The 14,618-nt window shown below is 37.8% G+C and overlaps 1 protein-coding gene across 3 annotated transcripts in view; it reads right to left on the bottom strand.

The window, feature by feature from the left end:
* ADK (adenosine kinase) overlaps positions 1 to 14,618 on the bottom strand; it is a 296,805-nt gene that overhangs the window by 198,833 nt on the left and 83,354 nt on the right. The window lies entirely within an intron of this gene.

Below are 14,618 nucleotides of genomic sequence, written 5' to 3'. Positions count from 1 at the left end.
TGAGCACTTCTACCAGCTCCCTCAGTACCCTTGGGTGGATCCCATCCGGCCCCATAGACTTGTGTATGTCTAGGTGGTGTAGCAGGTCGCTAACCATTTCCCCTTGGATTATGGGGGCTTCCTTCTGCTCCCTGTCTCTGTCTTCCAGCTCAGGGAGCTGGATACCTGGACAACAGCTGGTCTTACTATTAAAGACTGAGGCAAAGAAGGTGTTAAGTACCTCAGCCTTTTCCCCATCGTTTATCACTATGTTTCCCCCCAGATCCAGTAAAGGATGGAGATTCTCCTTAGCATCAGAAGGCAGTAACATCTGAGGTCACTAATTTCCCTTGCAAGAAAACTTCTGTAGGCTGATCATCAGGAGAAAAATCTAGGCCACGTTCAGAAATGATATAAAATGCTCATAAAATATATTGCTTTACATTGACTTGACTCAGTTGTCCTCTGTTAGAATGTGTAAGTTAGAGATCATACCTATAAATTACCTTCTTCTATCTCCAAATTTGACTATTTCCTTCCAGATTTTGCGGCTGTTATTTTTAATAGCTCCTCTGTTTCTGAAGAGGACAGCCGTTGTGAGAGAGATGTTTACTGCTAAAGGAGACACAGTCCCCTAGGTAGTCCAGTCAGCTTTCATATTTAGTACCATGCTCTGGAGCCAGTTTCAGTATGTAATGGAGAGCAACTGTATTTTAGAACTGAAGCTTTCAGCTCAACCGTTGCCGTATTCTGGACCAGATAGCATTATTTTAAGGCTTAGGTATTTTCCATGATTTTTCTATGATTGTTAGAGTAAACGAGCATGCAAGCCTCAAAGGTAAGATCTGCACCTGTCAGAATAACAGCACAGACTTGTAATCAATAAAAAGCAACTTCTAAAGCTCTCTCCTAAACTGAAGACAATCCTAAGCCCCACATCATTTTTAATGAAATCCAATATCTTAAGCACTAACTTCTAGCAAATGTTTCATCTTTCCATTGGTATCACTTCTACACTAAGTTCAGTCCTGATATATTGCTTTTCATTTATGTTCAGATTTCTCAGCAACTTATAGATGATGCTCCTTGCACTGACTTAAAGGAAACATACAATTATTTCATGTCTGCATACTGGCAACATTTGATAACCCCCTGGGGTTTCATGTAAATTCTAACTACCATGGAAAAGAAAACAGAGGTCTGGAAGACTCCGTACAAGACAGCTCATGGAACAAAGATGTCAGTTCCTGTAATATGTAGTTACCAAACAGTTTGGTATCACTGCTAATGAGAGTAGCAGCAACTTGGATCTCTGAGCTGTGAGCCAAATAAATAACAAACATGACTGTGGAAAGGCTGTCTCCATCTCTTCTTTTCTTACTCCTCTGATTACACCCCTAATATTAGTTCTGTTAAAATGAATGCTTACCCACATCCAAAGCAACCTAACGGAAGAGCCAAGCGAAGTAGATCCACAACAATGGCAGAAGATGGGCATTTTTTTGAATTGTCCTTCAATCTGTTTCTGAAACAAATTCCTCATAACTGAAAAGCTATCGTACAAAGAGAAAGATACAGAAGCATCAAGTGCTTTTCTTTTTAATAGTCCTTTAAATTTAAATTATATTTTTTAATTGTATGTTATCAAAAATTGGCACTGCTGGTGTCCTTAAAAGAGATGCAGATGACTACAATTCAAGCATGATCCTACAGGACAGGTTGGACCCTATGTCTTACCACAACACTCCCCAAAATACTCCAAAACCAAAGCAATAAAGCAACGGTTTTGGAATTAATTGTAAGGTACTCCTCCCATGAGGACAGTGGGTCATGACACTTGGCAGAGAAAGCAGCACCTGACAAATTCCGCATTAATGAAATACCAAGTACTATTCACAGAGCCATCAGCTCTTCCTAAGCGGACTGTCAAAATAAAAAGGAAAGCTTCTAGTATATGACATCCTTCCACTGCACTCTGAGTCCCCTCTGTTAGAAGAGGAGGGATATTTCTACTTTCCTAACAATAACGTGGAGCAGCTCCCTTGGAAAGAGATGCTCCCTTCCTAAGTTCCAAATAGGGAAAACAGAAAGGAAAAACAACAAGAAAGCTGGAGAACAAGGGAAGACTACAGACTCCCAAGAGGTACAGTGAGTTTGTATTAGAGAACAAATCCAAAGCAAACACTTGCAGAGATGTAGGGGTGAAGAGGAAATTACACGGACTTTGTCTAGTCTCAGAAGCCATTTGAAGTTCCCAAACTGGCAAGCAAAACCATTAAAAAAGCCCTATAAAAATGGAACAGGGTGGGATTTGTTTTTAAACTTTTTTTTTAATCTGCTTCACCCATATCATTTTAAATCATAGCTTTAGAACTGGGAACATTTGGCGTCTTTCAAAAGCTCACAAAAAAAGTCAAGGAAGGGGATTGTGGAAAGCGGAAAAGGTTAATTTCTTGTTAAGTCAGACACACCATAAAAGAGTAGTTCAACTTCAGTGGTCAGACAGCAGTTCAGAGCATGAGCTAGAAACAAAGTTTTTATGTCTTTGGTTGAACAGATGATTTATTTTATGGTAGTCAAAACCCTGCTTTCAGCTGTCTAAAAGCATCCTAAAGACTAGACACTTCTCATGATGCTAGTAAAATGAAAAAAATCTGACAAGAACACAGGTCAGATGATGGTCAAATTCTTCCCCTCCTTCTACACCTTCTGGAAAAGATGAAAGAATAATTAAAACTCACCTTGATAGGACTAACAAAATAGTTCATCAATATGTTTCAAAGAATGGATGGGAAAAATGAGAAGTTCTAAAAGAATAACCAAGAACCCCAAATGCCATCTCACTCAGTCATGTTGCAGTTAAAAAATAATTATCTGATACATGTTCTTTCTTGCTTGACTTGGAACATACTCAACTACTCTACCTCAATATTTTTAATAAAGCATGCCATGTAATTGTCTATTTTGTAAGTGAAGCTGCTTTGGAATTTAATTATTAATATTTAAATTGATTCTAAAATTTAACTTGCCCAGGATATTTAACAAAAGGAAACCTGCATATCAAGCCTGTGCTGCCTCACTAATTGCTGCATCCAGCTTCTTTTATTTGTAAAAAATATTAGAGCTATTGACATAGGGGTCTCTTGACAGGTAGCTTCATATGACCAGGTCAGTTACCTTTTCTTTTAAGTACCTTAGTTCTCAGGATCTTTGAACCTTTGAACTGTATGTCAGAGTTTAAATAAAATAGCATCAAAAATCTGTCATACACAGAAGCCCACTTTTTTTTATTAGCATATATATTCTGTATGTGTACAGCTCAGACTTTAAAACAGAAACCTGCTTTATTTTTAGCAGGGCAGCTTTGAGTCATCTAGTCTAAAATTCTAGCCCAGTTAGATTGTCACAGAAAATCATACTTGATCTACTTCACAGCAGTATTCCCAGCATAAAGCCCAAATTTACATTATGTATGTAAATTTAAAAACTGTCATTGCTACAGTTTTTTAAATCATGTTAGTTCTTCTGAAAAAATTATATTTGTCATACCTAAAGCCATTATCCATCCATACCAGAAATAGGGTAGGAGAAAGAGAATATTTTCTTTTCATTCCTGCCAACTTGCCCTTATTTTGTGATCCACCAGACCTGGCTCTTGCTACATCACGCTCTGGATCCTAAAGCATGCTTAGTAGCCAAATAAGTCATGCAGTTTCTTACAGGGCTACTGCAAAGCATTTGAAAAGTAGATATATCTTCATCAATAGCGATGGCAAAACTTGATAAATTGCCCAGTTTAGAAGGTCAAGGACTAGCTTGTAATAAAATTAAAAAAATAAAAGAATTTTTTCATTAAAAATGGTTCTGAAGAAACAATGTAACTAAATATGCAAATACTTGGACAAATGCTTATTTGAGAATAATTCCTTTGCCTTTGGTGGATGTGCTTTTCCTCAATTTCATATATTAAGACTCCCTCAAAAGAATGAGTCCCACTTCCTTTTGCTCTCCAGAACTGGTTCCTTCTGAAAAGGGAACAGAATGTGAAGCTGTCAGAAACGAGCTTTCAGTTCCATGACTACAAAACATCACAAAGACCTGTCTCCTATGGCCAACTAACATTGGACAAGAGAAAACACAAAAAAAATTCAAAACAATTTTGAAAAACAGATTTTTAACATATTCTAAAGCATATAACTGTCTAAAAAAATTCAATTAATGATATAATTCAGTTTAGTGTTAAGGTATAATTGTAACCTAAGTGTATTCCTGCAGTGCTAACTTCTGTGTATTTTGAATATTTCAATTCAATCAAGTTTTGAAAATAATATTTGAAAAACTTCACAGTGAGTTAAATAGGCAATCCCTAAACTTCTAGACTTGGTTTAATCAGATACATTATCATTTTATCTCATTTATAAAAAAAGGGGGATTGTTATAAGCAGCAGTATTTAGCAACTTTTCACAGCAATTTTAAAAGGTAATACATATCACCATGTTATCAAGATATCTGCATTTCACTTATGACAACCGTTCATAAAATTAATTTGTGGATCCAAATTCTTCAGTTACTGTAATTAGACTAATGGTGAATTTTGGACTACCTTGCAATTATTATTAGCTATATCCATAAACTGAAGATCCAATAATCTGAGATCAAATTCCCTTTCACAATAGGGTAGGGGCCTTTACAGACGTAACTGGACACCACTGATAATGATCCAGACAGATTTCTGTAATGTGTATCCTCTACACAGGAAGAGCTAATTTTCTGGGCTCTCATATAGGCGTAGAGCTCTGACTTACGAGCAGGAACAGATTTCCATAGAAGACCTTAGTGGTATTTAACCAGCAGACTACCGATCCCTTTCCCAGGAACCCTTGCCCTCACTGCAGGAAAAATTCAGTTGCTCGTGACATATCTACTGAGCTACTGCAGCTGACAGCCTGGTAAATTAAAATAAACCAGTACCTATTTTCTCTTAGTATTCAGCCTGCAGGTTGCAGCAATTCAGCAGCTGTTACAGAATAAGCTGACCCACCTTGAGATCATAGGTGAGAACCGCTGAGGCCGCACAAAAGTTAGCTTTTTTGATCAATCACACCCACTGTAGTCTCAACCTGTATACAAAGCATTTTAAAAACTTGAACAATGAATAATAACACTATTAAACATTTATGTCAACAAGTTTCCTCCTTTGTTTAATAACCATCTACTGTACACTACGGAATTAATCTACAGTCATGCAGAATTTCTTCCACATAAGATGCATGAAAAAGGCAGAAAATCCCAGCTCATCTCAGAGTCCAAGTGAGCTCTGGAATGTTGCCTTAAAAAAAAAAATTCTTTTATTTATTTATTTTATTTACAAACTAAGAATATGAGATCACTGTGATTTCAGGTTGTATTTTTAAAAGACAAACCAACCAGCTTAATTTATCTTACAGCACATTTGTACCATTATAATGACAGGGAAAGAAGGACTTATGTTCTTAGGGTTTACAGATATATCTCAATGCATTAATGCTACCATTGAAAGCCTAAGAGTAAATGAAGTTCTTGAATTAATTCATTTATTTGTCAGACTGTAACATCATGAAGAAACTCAGTATAACTGGGCGTAGTAATTTCACTTTACTAGGTTATCTAAAATTACCTTTTCTTACACAGACTAGTATGTAATATAAAGTATATCTTTCATTAGTAAATACTACTCAATTCTAAAATGCACGCATGTAACTCCTAAAGATGTCTTAGTAAATCAGAGTGGTCTTCTCCTTAGAAAAATGGAAAATACAAAACCCTGTGTAGAAGCAAACAAGTTTACTTATTTTGTTTCCTAGGGCAAATGTATAGTGATTTGGGAAAAATTAATGCAAAAATACTTGAAACATTGTTCAGTTAGTCCTGATACTGTGGCAGGTGTGAGGATAGGGAAAGAGTCTAAGGTAGATATTGTGAATAGCTAGGGAAAGCATGCAGAATCTAGCTATTAGGCCTACAGGACCCTTCCTTCACTCACAAGTGAAAAAAAAGGGTTGAAAGCAGAACAAAAGAACAGGATTTGAAGTGAATACAACACCATCAACTTTCAGTGCTTTACTTTACCAAGTACAACATAACAAGAAACTAAGTGGAGCTGCTGCGTATGTGTTTGTGCTTTAACAAATTCAGGGTATACAAGAAGCGTACCTTTCCTTTCAGTTCTTGTGACCTTTTTGAACAGAACCTCAGTAAAATGGGGTAAATATTCTTGTAAATATTCTCCTACAGTTGTTTGAGATGATAATAGGCCAAATCCATCCAAATACTATTTTGCAGCAAGAAAGACCAGACATATATACCAATAATAAGAATACCTACAGGCCAACCCTAATGGGTCAGGCTGTAAATTAATTACTAGTGGAGTAGTCCTAGGATAAGACTTCCCTATTAGAAGTTCATTGCATTATTCCATATCCTTTCTTTGAACAGAACAGCACATAATGCTAGTCACTGCAAAAGCCAGTGAAACACAGATTGCTGATGTGATTGGTAAGGCGATCCTACATGTTCCTTTAAAATCATGCTCAGGGTCCTAAAAAAAAAAAAAGCACTACTGTAACTCCTGATGAACCAATCAAATTACCAGTCCTTATCCCTTTGCATTATTAAAAAGACTAGGTAAATTCCTACATTAAATTTCTATTCTGATAAACCACTATCTCCATCATATACATAAGAAAGAGAAAGGTATACTAATCTACTATATGGTCACAATGCAAGTTAGCAGCCAAGTCAAATTCAGAACTCAAAAGTACAAAATCAGACATACATACACTTGGATTGAGCACAAGTTATTGAAAGAGAGAAAAGAATGCGTTGAGGCAAAAAAACTGTGAATATATCTAATAAACGTGCAAGGAAACTATACTAATACATTTAAACTGAGAAAAGCACTAGGTCTCCAGGAATAGTATATTATACAACCTGCATAGAGTTCTTAGCTAACAGCAAGATTTTCAGCGTCCTTCTTCAGGAAAAAGAAAAAAAAGTACATTCAACAGAAAGTATTCTAGAGATATGTAAGAAACCCCTGTAACTTGGCATTTCAGATTTCCAGAGCAATTAACTCCCCACTGTATCACATCACTTAACATTAATTAATTACTAAAGATGTAGTTACGTAATTTATTGAGCTGCTAAGGATAAAACACTTCCCGAGCTCCCAAGACTTGAGTGGCATGCCAAATTAGTATCAGTGAAGCACAGGGATTTACCCTCTCTTCTGAGATTGCCAAATCAAGCATTCTCCTTCCAGTAACAACTAATGGGAACAAGTCAAGTAAATGTCAGTCAACTATTAGAATGCAATCAGCCCACCGCTGCATGAACAGCCCCATTGTCACTCTGTGTACAAAAAATGTTGGAGGGTTCACAGCATGGCACCCCTGGAACCAGGTACCTTAAACGTGGCTCACTGATACTTCCAGCTGTTTATTTCTTCAGGATAAATCCCAGCCTGCATCAATTATTGTGCTACCTAGAAACATCTCTATTTTCAGAATAAGCATAAATTAGGGAATGTGCTAATTAATCTCACTCTCATATACAGCATGGTTTACAGGTTAGAGGTGGCATTGCCTCAGGGGAAAACAAAACCAAAAAACAATGCAGTTTGAGTGCACTCACTCAGCTGGATATTAGCTTCCAGACAGAGCTGAAATTCCTTCATTCCTTTTGAAAAAAACTGACAAATTTTTACAGCTCAAAAACATGGTGCTAACATAGCTAAACAGGCATAGAAGCTGAGTCAAGTAGAAGGCAGCTGAATTGCACTCCCAGGAAGAGCCAACTGCTACCATTTATATAGTGCCTTCTGATTCCATGTGGGTGACTGATGTTTGATTACTCTGGAATATGGAAACAGTTTTTAATCATTTAAATAAATTACAATTTTGGATAGATGAACAGAGGCTGCATATGTACTCTGAAGCTCACTCAAACAAAATGAGAAGGAGAGTTTCAAGGTTTTATTTGAATGGATTTAAGGGGAATGTGATTTGTACAACTCTTTTTACTGTTTTTCTAAAGTGATGTTGGATGTGATGTATTTCAAAGACATTCTTCCCACAATCCTATTGAGGTTGCTGGCCAGGGACAAGGCCTGAAGAAATAAGTGGATATGGTTCTGGTGCATCAAACAGGCAAGTCCACAAGAACAGCAGCCAGCCACTCAATTCCATACCAAAGTGATGCACATAAAGACATTTGTCTTGCAATGCTTAACAGTTACCATCTGTCTCATAACAAAGTCTGTTGTAGAGTGACGATGGTGTAACTGAAACTGCCTCTTTTTCAAGAGAACAAATTTAGGGACATGGCATTGCAATCTGAAAAAAAAAATGCCACAGGCTCTTTGGAGTTTCATTTTCTGACCAACCTGGTATTTCTTGAAACTATATTCCCAGGCCTATGAATATACACAGAGAGGCTGTACACAGTTACTCCTGGTATGCAAACCAGTACCAGAGTGCAGAAAAAAGCCTCACTATCAGTAACTGAAAAGTTAGGTCCCCCAGCACACTGCTGCATCATTTACTTTCAACATCTGACCCATAACCATAGAAACAATGTATGGGCTTCCTTCACAAGCACAAAAAGGCTTGAGAAGTACCCAGCTTTGTAACCTGGGGAAATTTGCTTAGAATTTTGCAGTTCGCCATAATGATAAAGTAGTTTTGTTGCTTTTCTGAACTGTTCCAGGTAGTTCTGAATAAGGCTTTGAGATTGATCTTAGGTACAGTGGAATAAAAGGTCTAGCAATCTTCTCTAAGCCTTTAAAAAAAACAACCAAAAACAAAAAAAAACCCAAACAAACCATAAGCAGCTCTCAAATATTACAGAATTTCTTTGATATCTGTAACAATCAGCTTCAGCATTACACCAGTTTCCCAAGCTGCATGTTATAATTCTGAAGAGGAAAGGCTGTCTGTTCTGTCAGAAGTACAGACACGTTACTGTGGTGTTTTATATAGGCTAATTTAGAAACATACATGAATGATAGAGTGCCGTTGAAAGAATAAATAACTTGGGAAATTGATGTCACTGGCACATGACACTGTCCACCGTGACGCTATCAGTAGCACATCATCTTTGCAATAGTGGGAATAGCCACTGTTGTATTTCCAGAGAGACAAACTTAAACAACAAATTTTGTCAGCACTGAGGCATGTTTTGCTATTCCTTCACCAAGTACAAGTCTCACTCATTAGGACTGGCTACAGCACTGGGGATAGATGTTTAAGAGATTCAGTTTACTGGCTAATAGCATATAAAATTTAGGAAGTTATAAATAAGAATAATTTAGCTGTAAGTCCTAATTCTTTCTCTGTCTTATCTTCTATGTTGAATAGGCTTGAGAAGCAGGTACATGCACTTGCAGGACAGCACAGGGTGCCAGTGTTGTTGCTGACAGGAGATCACACTGGTGGAATGCTACACTGGTGCGGCACAGCAGAAACACACAGGTGCTGGCATAGAAGGGGACACATGCTTCAGGATTGTTTTCTGGCAGAGAAAGTAAGGCTATACCCCTAAGTTTATTAAGCCATATCAAACAGAAAATGGTTTAGAGAGCTTTTTCATAGTTTTTCTTGAAAGCTGGACTGAACTATTGAGAATATTGGAAACACATGTTTGCTGGGGCCACCAAGCCCATCTGAGTAGGGGGATGTAATGAAGCTGCTTAAGGAATATCAAGCATAAGGCCAAAACTAACTCTGAGGAATTTAAGATTCTGACCCAAATGGTTCAGAAAGCACAGAGCCTACCTCTCTTGGAAAATGTGGTGGGTTGACCCTGGCTGGACGCCAGGTGTCCAACGCTGCTCTATCACTGCCCCTCCTTAGCTGAACAGGGGAGAGAAAACATAACAAAAGGCTCATGGGTCGACATAAGGACAGGGAGAGATCACTCACCAAGTATTGTCACAAGGAAAACAGACTTGACTTGGGGAAATTAATTAATTTATTACCAGTCAAATCAGAGTAGGATAATGAGAAATAAAACCAAATTTTAACACCACCTTCTGGCCCACCTCTCCTTTTTTCCTGAGTTTAACTTTACTCCTGAGTTCTCCACCTCCTCCCCACCAGTGGCACAGGGGAATGGGAAAATGGAGGTTGCAGTCAGTTCATCACACGTTGTTTCTGCTGCTCCTTCCTCCTTAGGGGCAGGACTCATCACACTCTTCCCCTGCTCCAAGCATGGGGTCCCTCCCATAGGAGGGAAGTCCTCCATGAACTTCTCCAACATAAGTCCTTCCCATGGGCTGCAGTTCTTCACGAACTGCTCCAGCATGGGTCCCTCCCACAGGGTGCAGTCCTTCAGGCACAGACTGCTGCAGCGTGGGTCCCCTCTGGGGTCACAAGTCCTGCCAGAAAACCTGCTCCAGCATGGGCTCCTCTCTCCACGGGTCCACAGGTCCTGCCAGGAGCCCGCTCCAGCACGGGCTTCCCACGGAGTCACAGCCTCCTTCGGGCACCCACCTGCTCCGGCGTGGGGTCCTCCACGGGCTGCAGGTGGATATCTGCTCCACCGTGGACCAACCTGGGCTGCAGGGGGACAGCCTGCCTCACCATGGTCTTCCCCACGGGCTGCAGGAGAATCTCTGCTCCGGTGCCTGGAGCTCCTCCTCCTCCTTCTTCACTGACTTTGGTGTCTGCAGGGTTGTTTCCCTCACATATTCTCACTCCTCTTTCCAGCTGCAGTATCTGTACCCTAGCAGCTTTTTTCCCTTCTTAAATCTGTTATCCCAGAGGTGCTACCACTGTCACTGATGGGCTCGGCCTTGGCCAGCAGCAGGTCCACCTTGGAGCTGGCTGGCATTGGCTCTGTCAGACATAGGTGAAGCTTCCAGCAGCTTCTCAGAGAAGCCACCCCTGTAGCCCCTCTGCTACCATAACCTTGTCACACAGACGCAACACAGAAAAAAATGACCTATTTCCATCTGGTCAACAGAAAGATACAGACCTAAATGTTCTCTGCTTCACCAAGTAGGAGGAAAAAGTCGTTTAACAGACTTGCTTGCACTTTCTGGGAGTGCTATTCCAGAAAGAGTTTTTGGAAAAAGGTATTTGTGGCATAAGTGAATTTAAGCACACAATAAGCAGAACAGAGAATACTTCTAGTTGATGGCATGATGGATTCCATAAAATGATGATACATACTGCAAAGCTGCATCAACATCAAAAAATTTAGAGTATGCTTGGGGTGACCTCCCTGATAACTTTTCCATTACTTCTCTTCCAATTATGCATATTCAATACATTTTGAGGCCTGCTCCCAAGCCAAACCTTTCTTCCTGCAATGCCTCAGTCTAATGAATTGTATAGAAGTAATCCAGAAATCTTTTACAAGTGAGAAAAAGATTAAATTTATTAGTTATAGGCCCATTTATATAGAATGACAGGGCAGTGAAGAGGAAATCACTAAATGACTGAACACTGAAGAGCTAGTATGTGATGGACTTTGTAGATTTCATACAATAAGTAATGTTTAGCCAAGGGTACTACTCTGCAAATACAAACAAACTTAGTTTTATAAGCATGGAACCAGTTGCAATGAAACTAGTTATATGTTTACAAGACTACAGCTTATATTCTTTAAAAAATGCAGTTCTGCCTGCAAGTATTTTTCATATATGAATTTTTAATTTTACCAACTATTTTTTGATTAAGCATGACATGACCCAGCAGACACATATGTTTAATATAAACCGAAGGATTGGCTAATTACTCACATAACAAATAGTAAAAAATTAAAACACATCTAAGCCTTCAGCACATACAGTTTTTTATAAACAAGCATCAATCTGTTCATTTTTCAAAATTAAATTCTCAAACTCATCAGTTTATTAGGATGCTAAAAAGCACAATCACTTTAAATTAACAGATCAAGTTAATCATCACTGAAGAATAAAAATTGGGATGAAGTTACAAGCTCTTGAAATACAGGCTGATACTGGGAAAGTGTCATACTTCCCTGATGTACAGAAGACGGTGGGACTCAAATGCTCAACATAATTTAGCATCAGATTATTCTCTCTTAGTTATCCCTCATTTAAAAGTCGTTCCAATCAACACATTATTAAAAGTAAATAAACACATACACTAGTTTTAAACCAAGCTTCTTTAAAGTAATTAACAACAGTATGTAGGCTTTTTGCAAAGATATTGCACAACCACAAAAACCCAAAAGCTTATGATTAGATAGCAAGAGGTTGTGCAGAAAAAAACAGGGAGTCATTATGATTTTCTGAGGTACGTATTTTAAAAACATTATTGTGAAGTCTCAAGCGTATCTATATGAAAGCTTCCTGAGAATTGTAACTTATGTTTTCCCCTTATGTGCCAGTCCTACAAATTCAACTTGAAATGTGTCAAGCTATGTTCTTGCAAGGTCACATGGCATCACTCGTAATAAAACTTGCGTAATGAGAATTTCACAATTCTTCTGAGGATGAATAAATGGTAGAATATAGCATTCTCTAACTGCTAAGTTAAATCCACAGCAATAGCAGAATTGTTAGAATGAAAATAAGCCATGAAGAAATTGAGCATAAACCTAGAGCACTCATTCTGAGGATAAAGAATATGGCATTCTTTATATGAACTTCCAGAAAAACAAGAATGAATATGTGCTGTTTGATGCCAAGGTTGTGTTGTTTAAAATCCCACTTATAAAATTCTATCAAGTTAGACCTGAAATCCAGCACTTGAGTTAGAAAGATAAAACGTCAAAGAGTACTTCTTGGAGTTTTAACCTCAGCACTCCAAAGTCAAAATAAACACTGATAAAAATCATGCAAATGTGGCCTGGTCAGCAATACTTGCCCTGTCTGCACATGTAAGCTATCCATTTCAGATACTTTAAAGTCACAAGCCCTATTAAAAGATTCAGATTTTTTTTCCCTTCCAGATCAACGTCTGTTGTTAGACAGGCACAGTCTTAATTAAAATTACAGAAGGAAGCTGAGAAGTAGTAAAATACTGTCTTCACAAATCAGAATTGAGTTTGTTGGCAGAACTCTAAAACAATACATTATTTATGAACTGCATGCAGTTACATGTATGCATATTTTATAGATTTAATATAATGGATCCAATCATTTGGAGGGATTGCAAGAGCTCAGATTAAAGCAAGATGTCACATATCATATTAGATATAAAAGCCAAAATTTAATGAGACAAGTAAAGGTCAGAGCAGCACACTGCAGTTTCAATTTGATACCCCCACTCTCCTCCTTGTTCTTAAGCATGCATCATAACTTTAACTTTAAACACAAAGTGAAACTAAAAGTTAGTATAAAGGGATAATTCTAATGCCAAGATCACTAAAGCAGACAGAAAAGTTAAACTTTAGTTTCTATTCTAGAAACCAAATGACTGCAATTCAGTTCATCATCTCTAGTCCTCATTTTCCAAATACTATCAAGCAATTTTCAGTGAATGACACGTGATTAATTAAAGCTTGATCCAGCAAAGTTATTAACGCTCCCTACTGGTGGGTTAAGAAAAAAAAAAAAAATTCCCAACAACTGTGTCTAATAGTAACACAGCACCTCTAGAAGTACATTACCTGCATTTTTACTCATAATCTGGATTCCAACTGCTTTCTGTATTGTACTGCACTCAGGAAAGTCCTTTATCAGTATTCCTCTTCCCCTCTCCCCATTCTTTACAGTCTGTCTCTATATTTCCACTCAGTACTAAAGTCTTAAACGAAAAGATATTTATTTCAATAAGACTTCTTAAGGCCTTAGAAGTACTCAATCTGTTCTGGTTAGCCATCTTTTCTTTTCCAGGTGAACAAATTTACAACCAAGAAAGATCAGAGTGGACAAGGAAAAGCAGATTGGTAAGGAGGAAATAAGGATGGGACAGTGAGGGACACAGAATCAGAGCAACATTGGGATTTTTATGCCGTTTTTCTCTTTCCAGATTACTTATTTCATATCCTCTCAAACAGTTTTGTCTTTTCCCTCGCACACTTTTCTGCCTCTACCTTCTTCACTTCCTCCTGTCACTATTCCTCTCCTGATATGAATTAATATTTCCAAGACATAATTTGCTGTGAATTTAAACTCATTAAGGAATGACTAAACTGTAATCTCATTTACTTTATCTTTTCCATTTTTATACCTGTTCCTGTCATTTCTGGAATACATCAATCACTTTTTTTTTTCCCACGCCTCTCTCCTTATTCATAACATGAGTTAGGTCAAGCCAAAATAATTTTGGCTTCCTTGCTCTTTCCAAGATCAGTATATGTTCAAACAACTTTAATATCCCAGAGAACCTGAACATAAACATCCTATCTCACTGGCTTTCATACTGCTCTTCATTACTTTTATATTGCTCTTGGTACTCCCTTTCACAATTTTCAGATATTTTTAAAAAATATTATTGTACTTATGAAAACACTTACATAATACACTTCTGAAAAGTAAGACTGTGATATTTCTAGGTTTCTGCCCCTTTACCATTTATCTTCCATCCTCTCAATTTTTAATCCAACAGTCTTCTGTATTTCTTTTGCAACAGAATAATTTTTCATTTGCTCCTTTCTTTCCTTTTAAAGAGCTTTCACTCTAATG

The sequence above is a fragment of the Haliaeetus leucocephalus genome, unplaced genomic scaffold, assembly GCF_000737465.1.
Source record: "Haliaeetus leucocephalus isolate CR32 unplaced genomic scaffold, Haliaeetus_leucocephalus-4.0 Scaffold229, whole genome shotgun sequence".
NCBI classification, from domain to species: Eukaryota; Metazoa; Chordata; class Aves; order Accipitriformes; family Accipitridae; genus Haliaeetus; species Haliaeetus leucocephalus.
The sequence above is the reverse complement of the archived record's forward strand: the minus strand, read 5'-3'. Positions and strand labels throughout refer to the sequence as shown.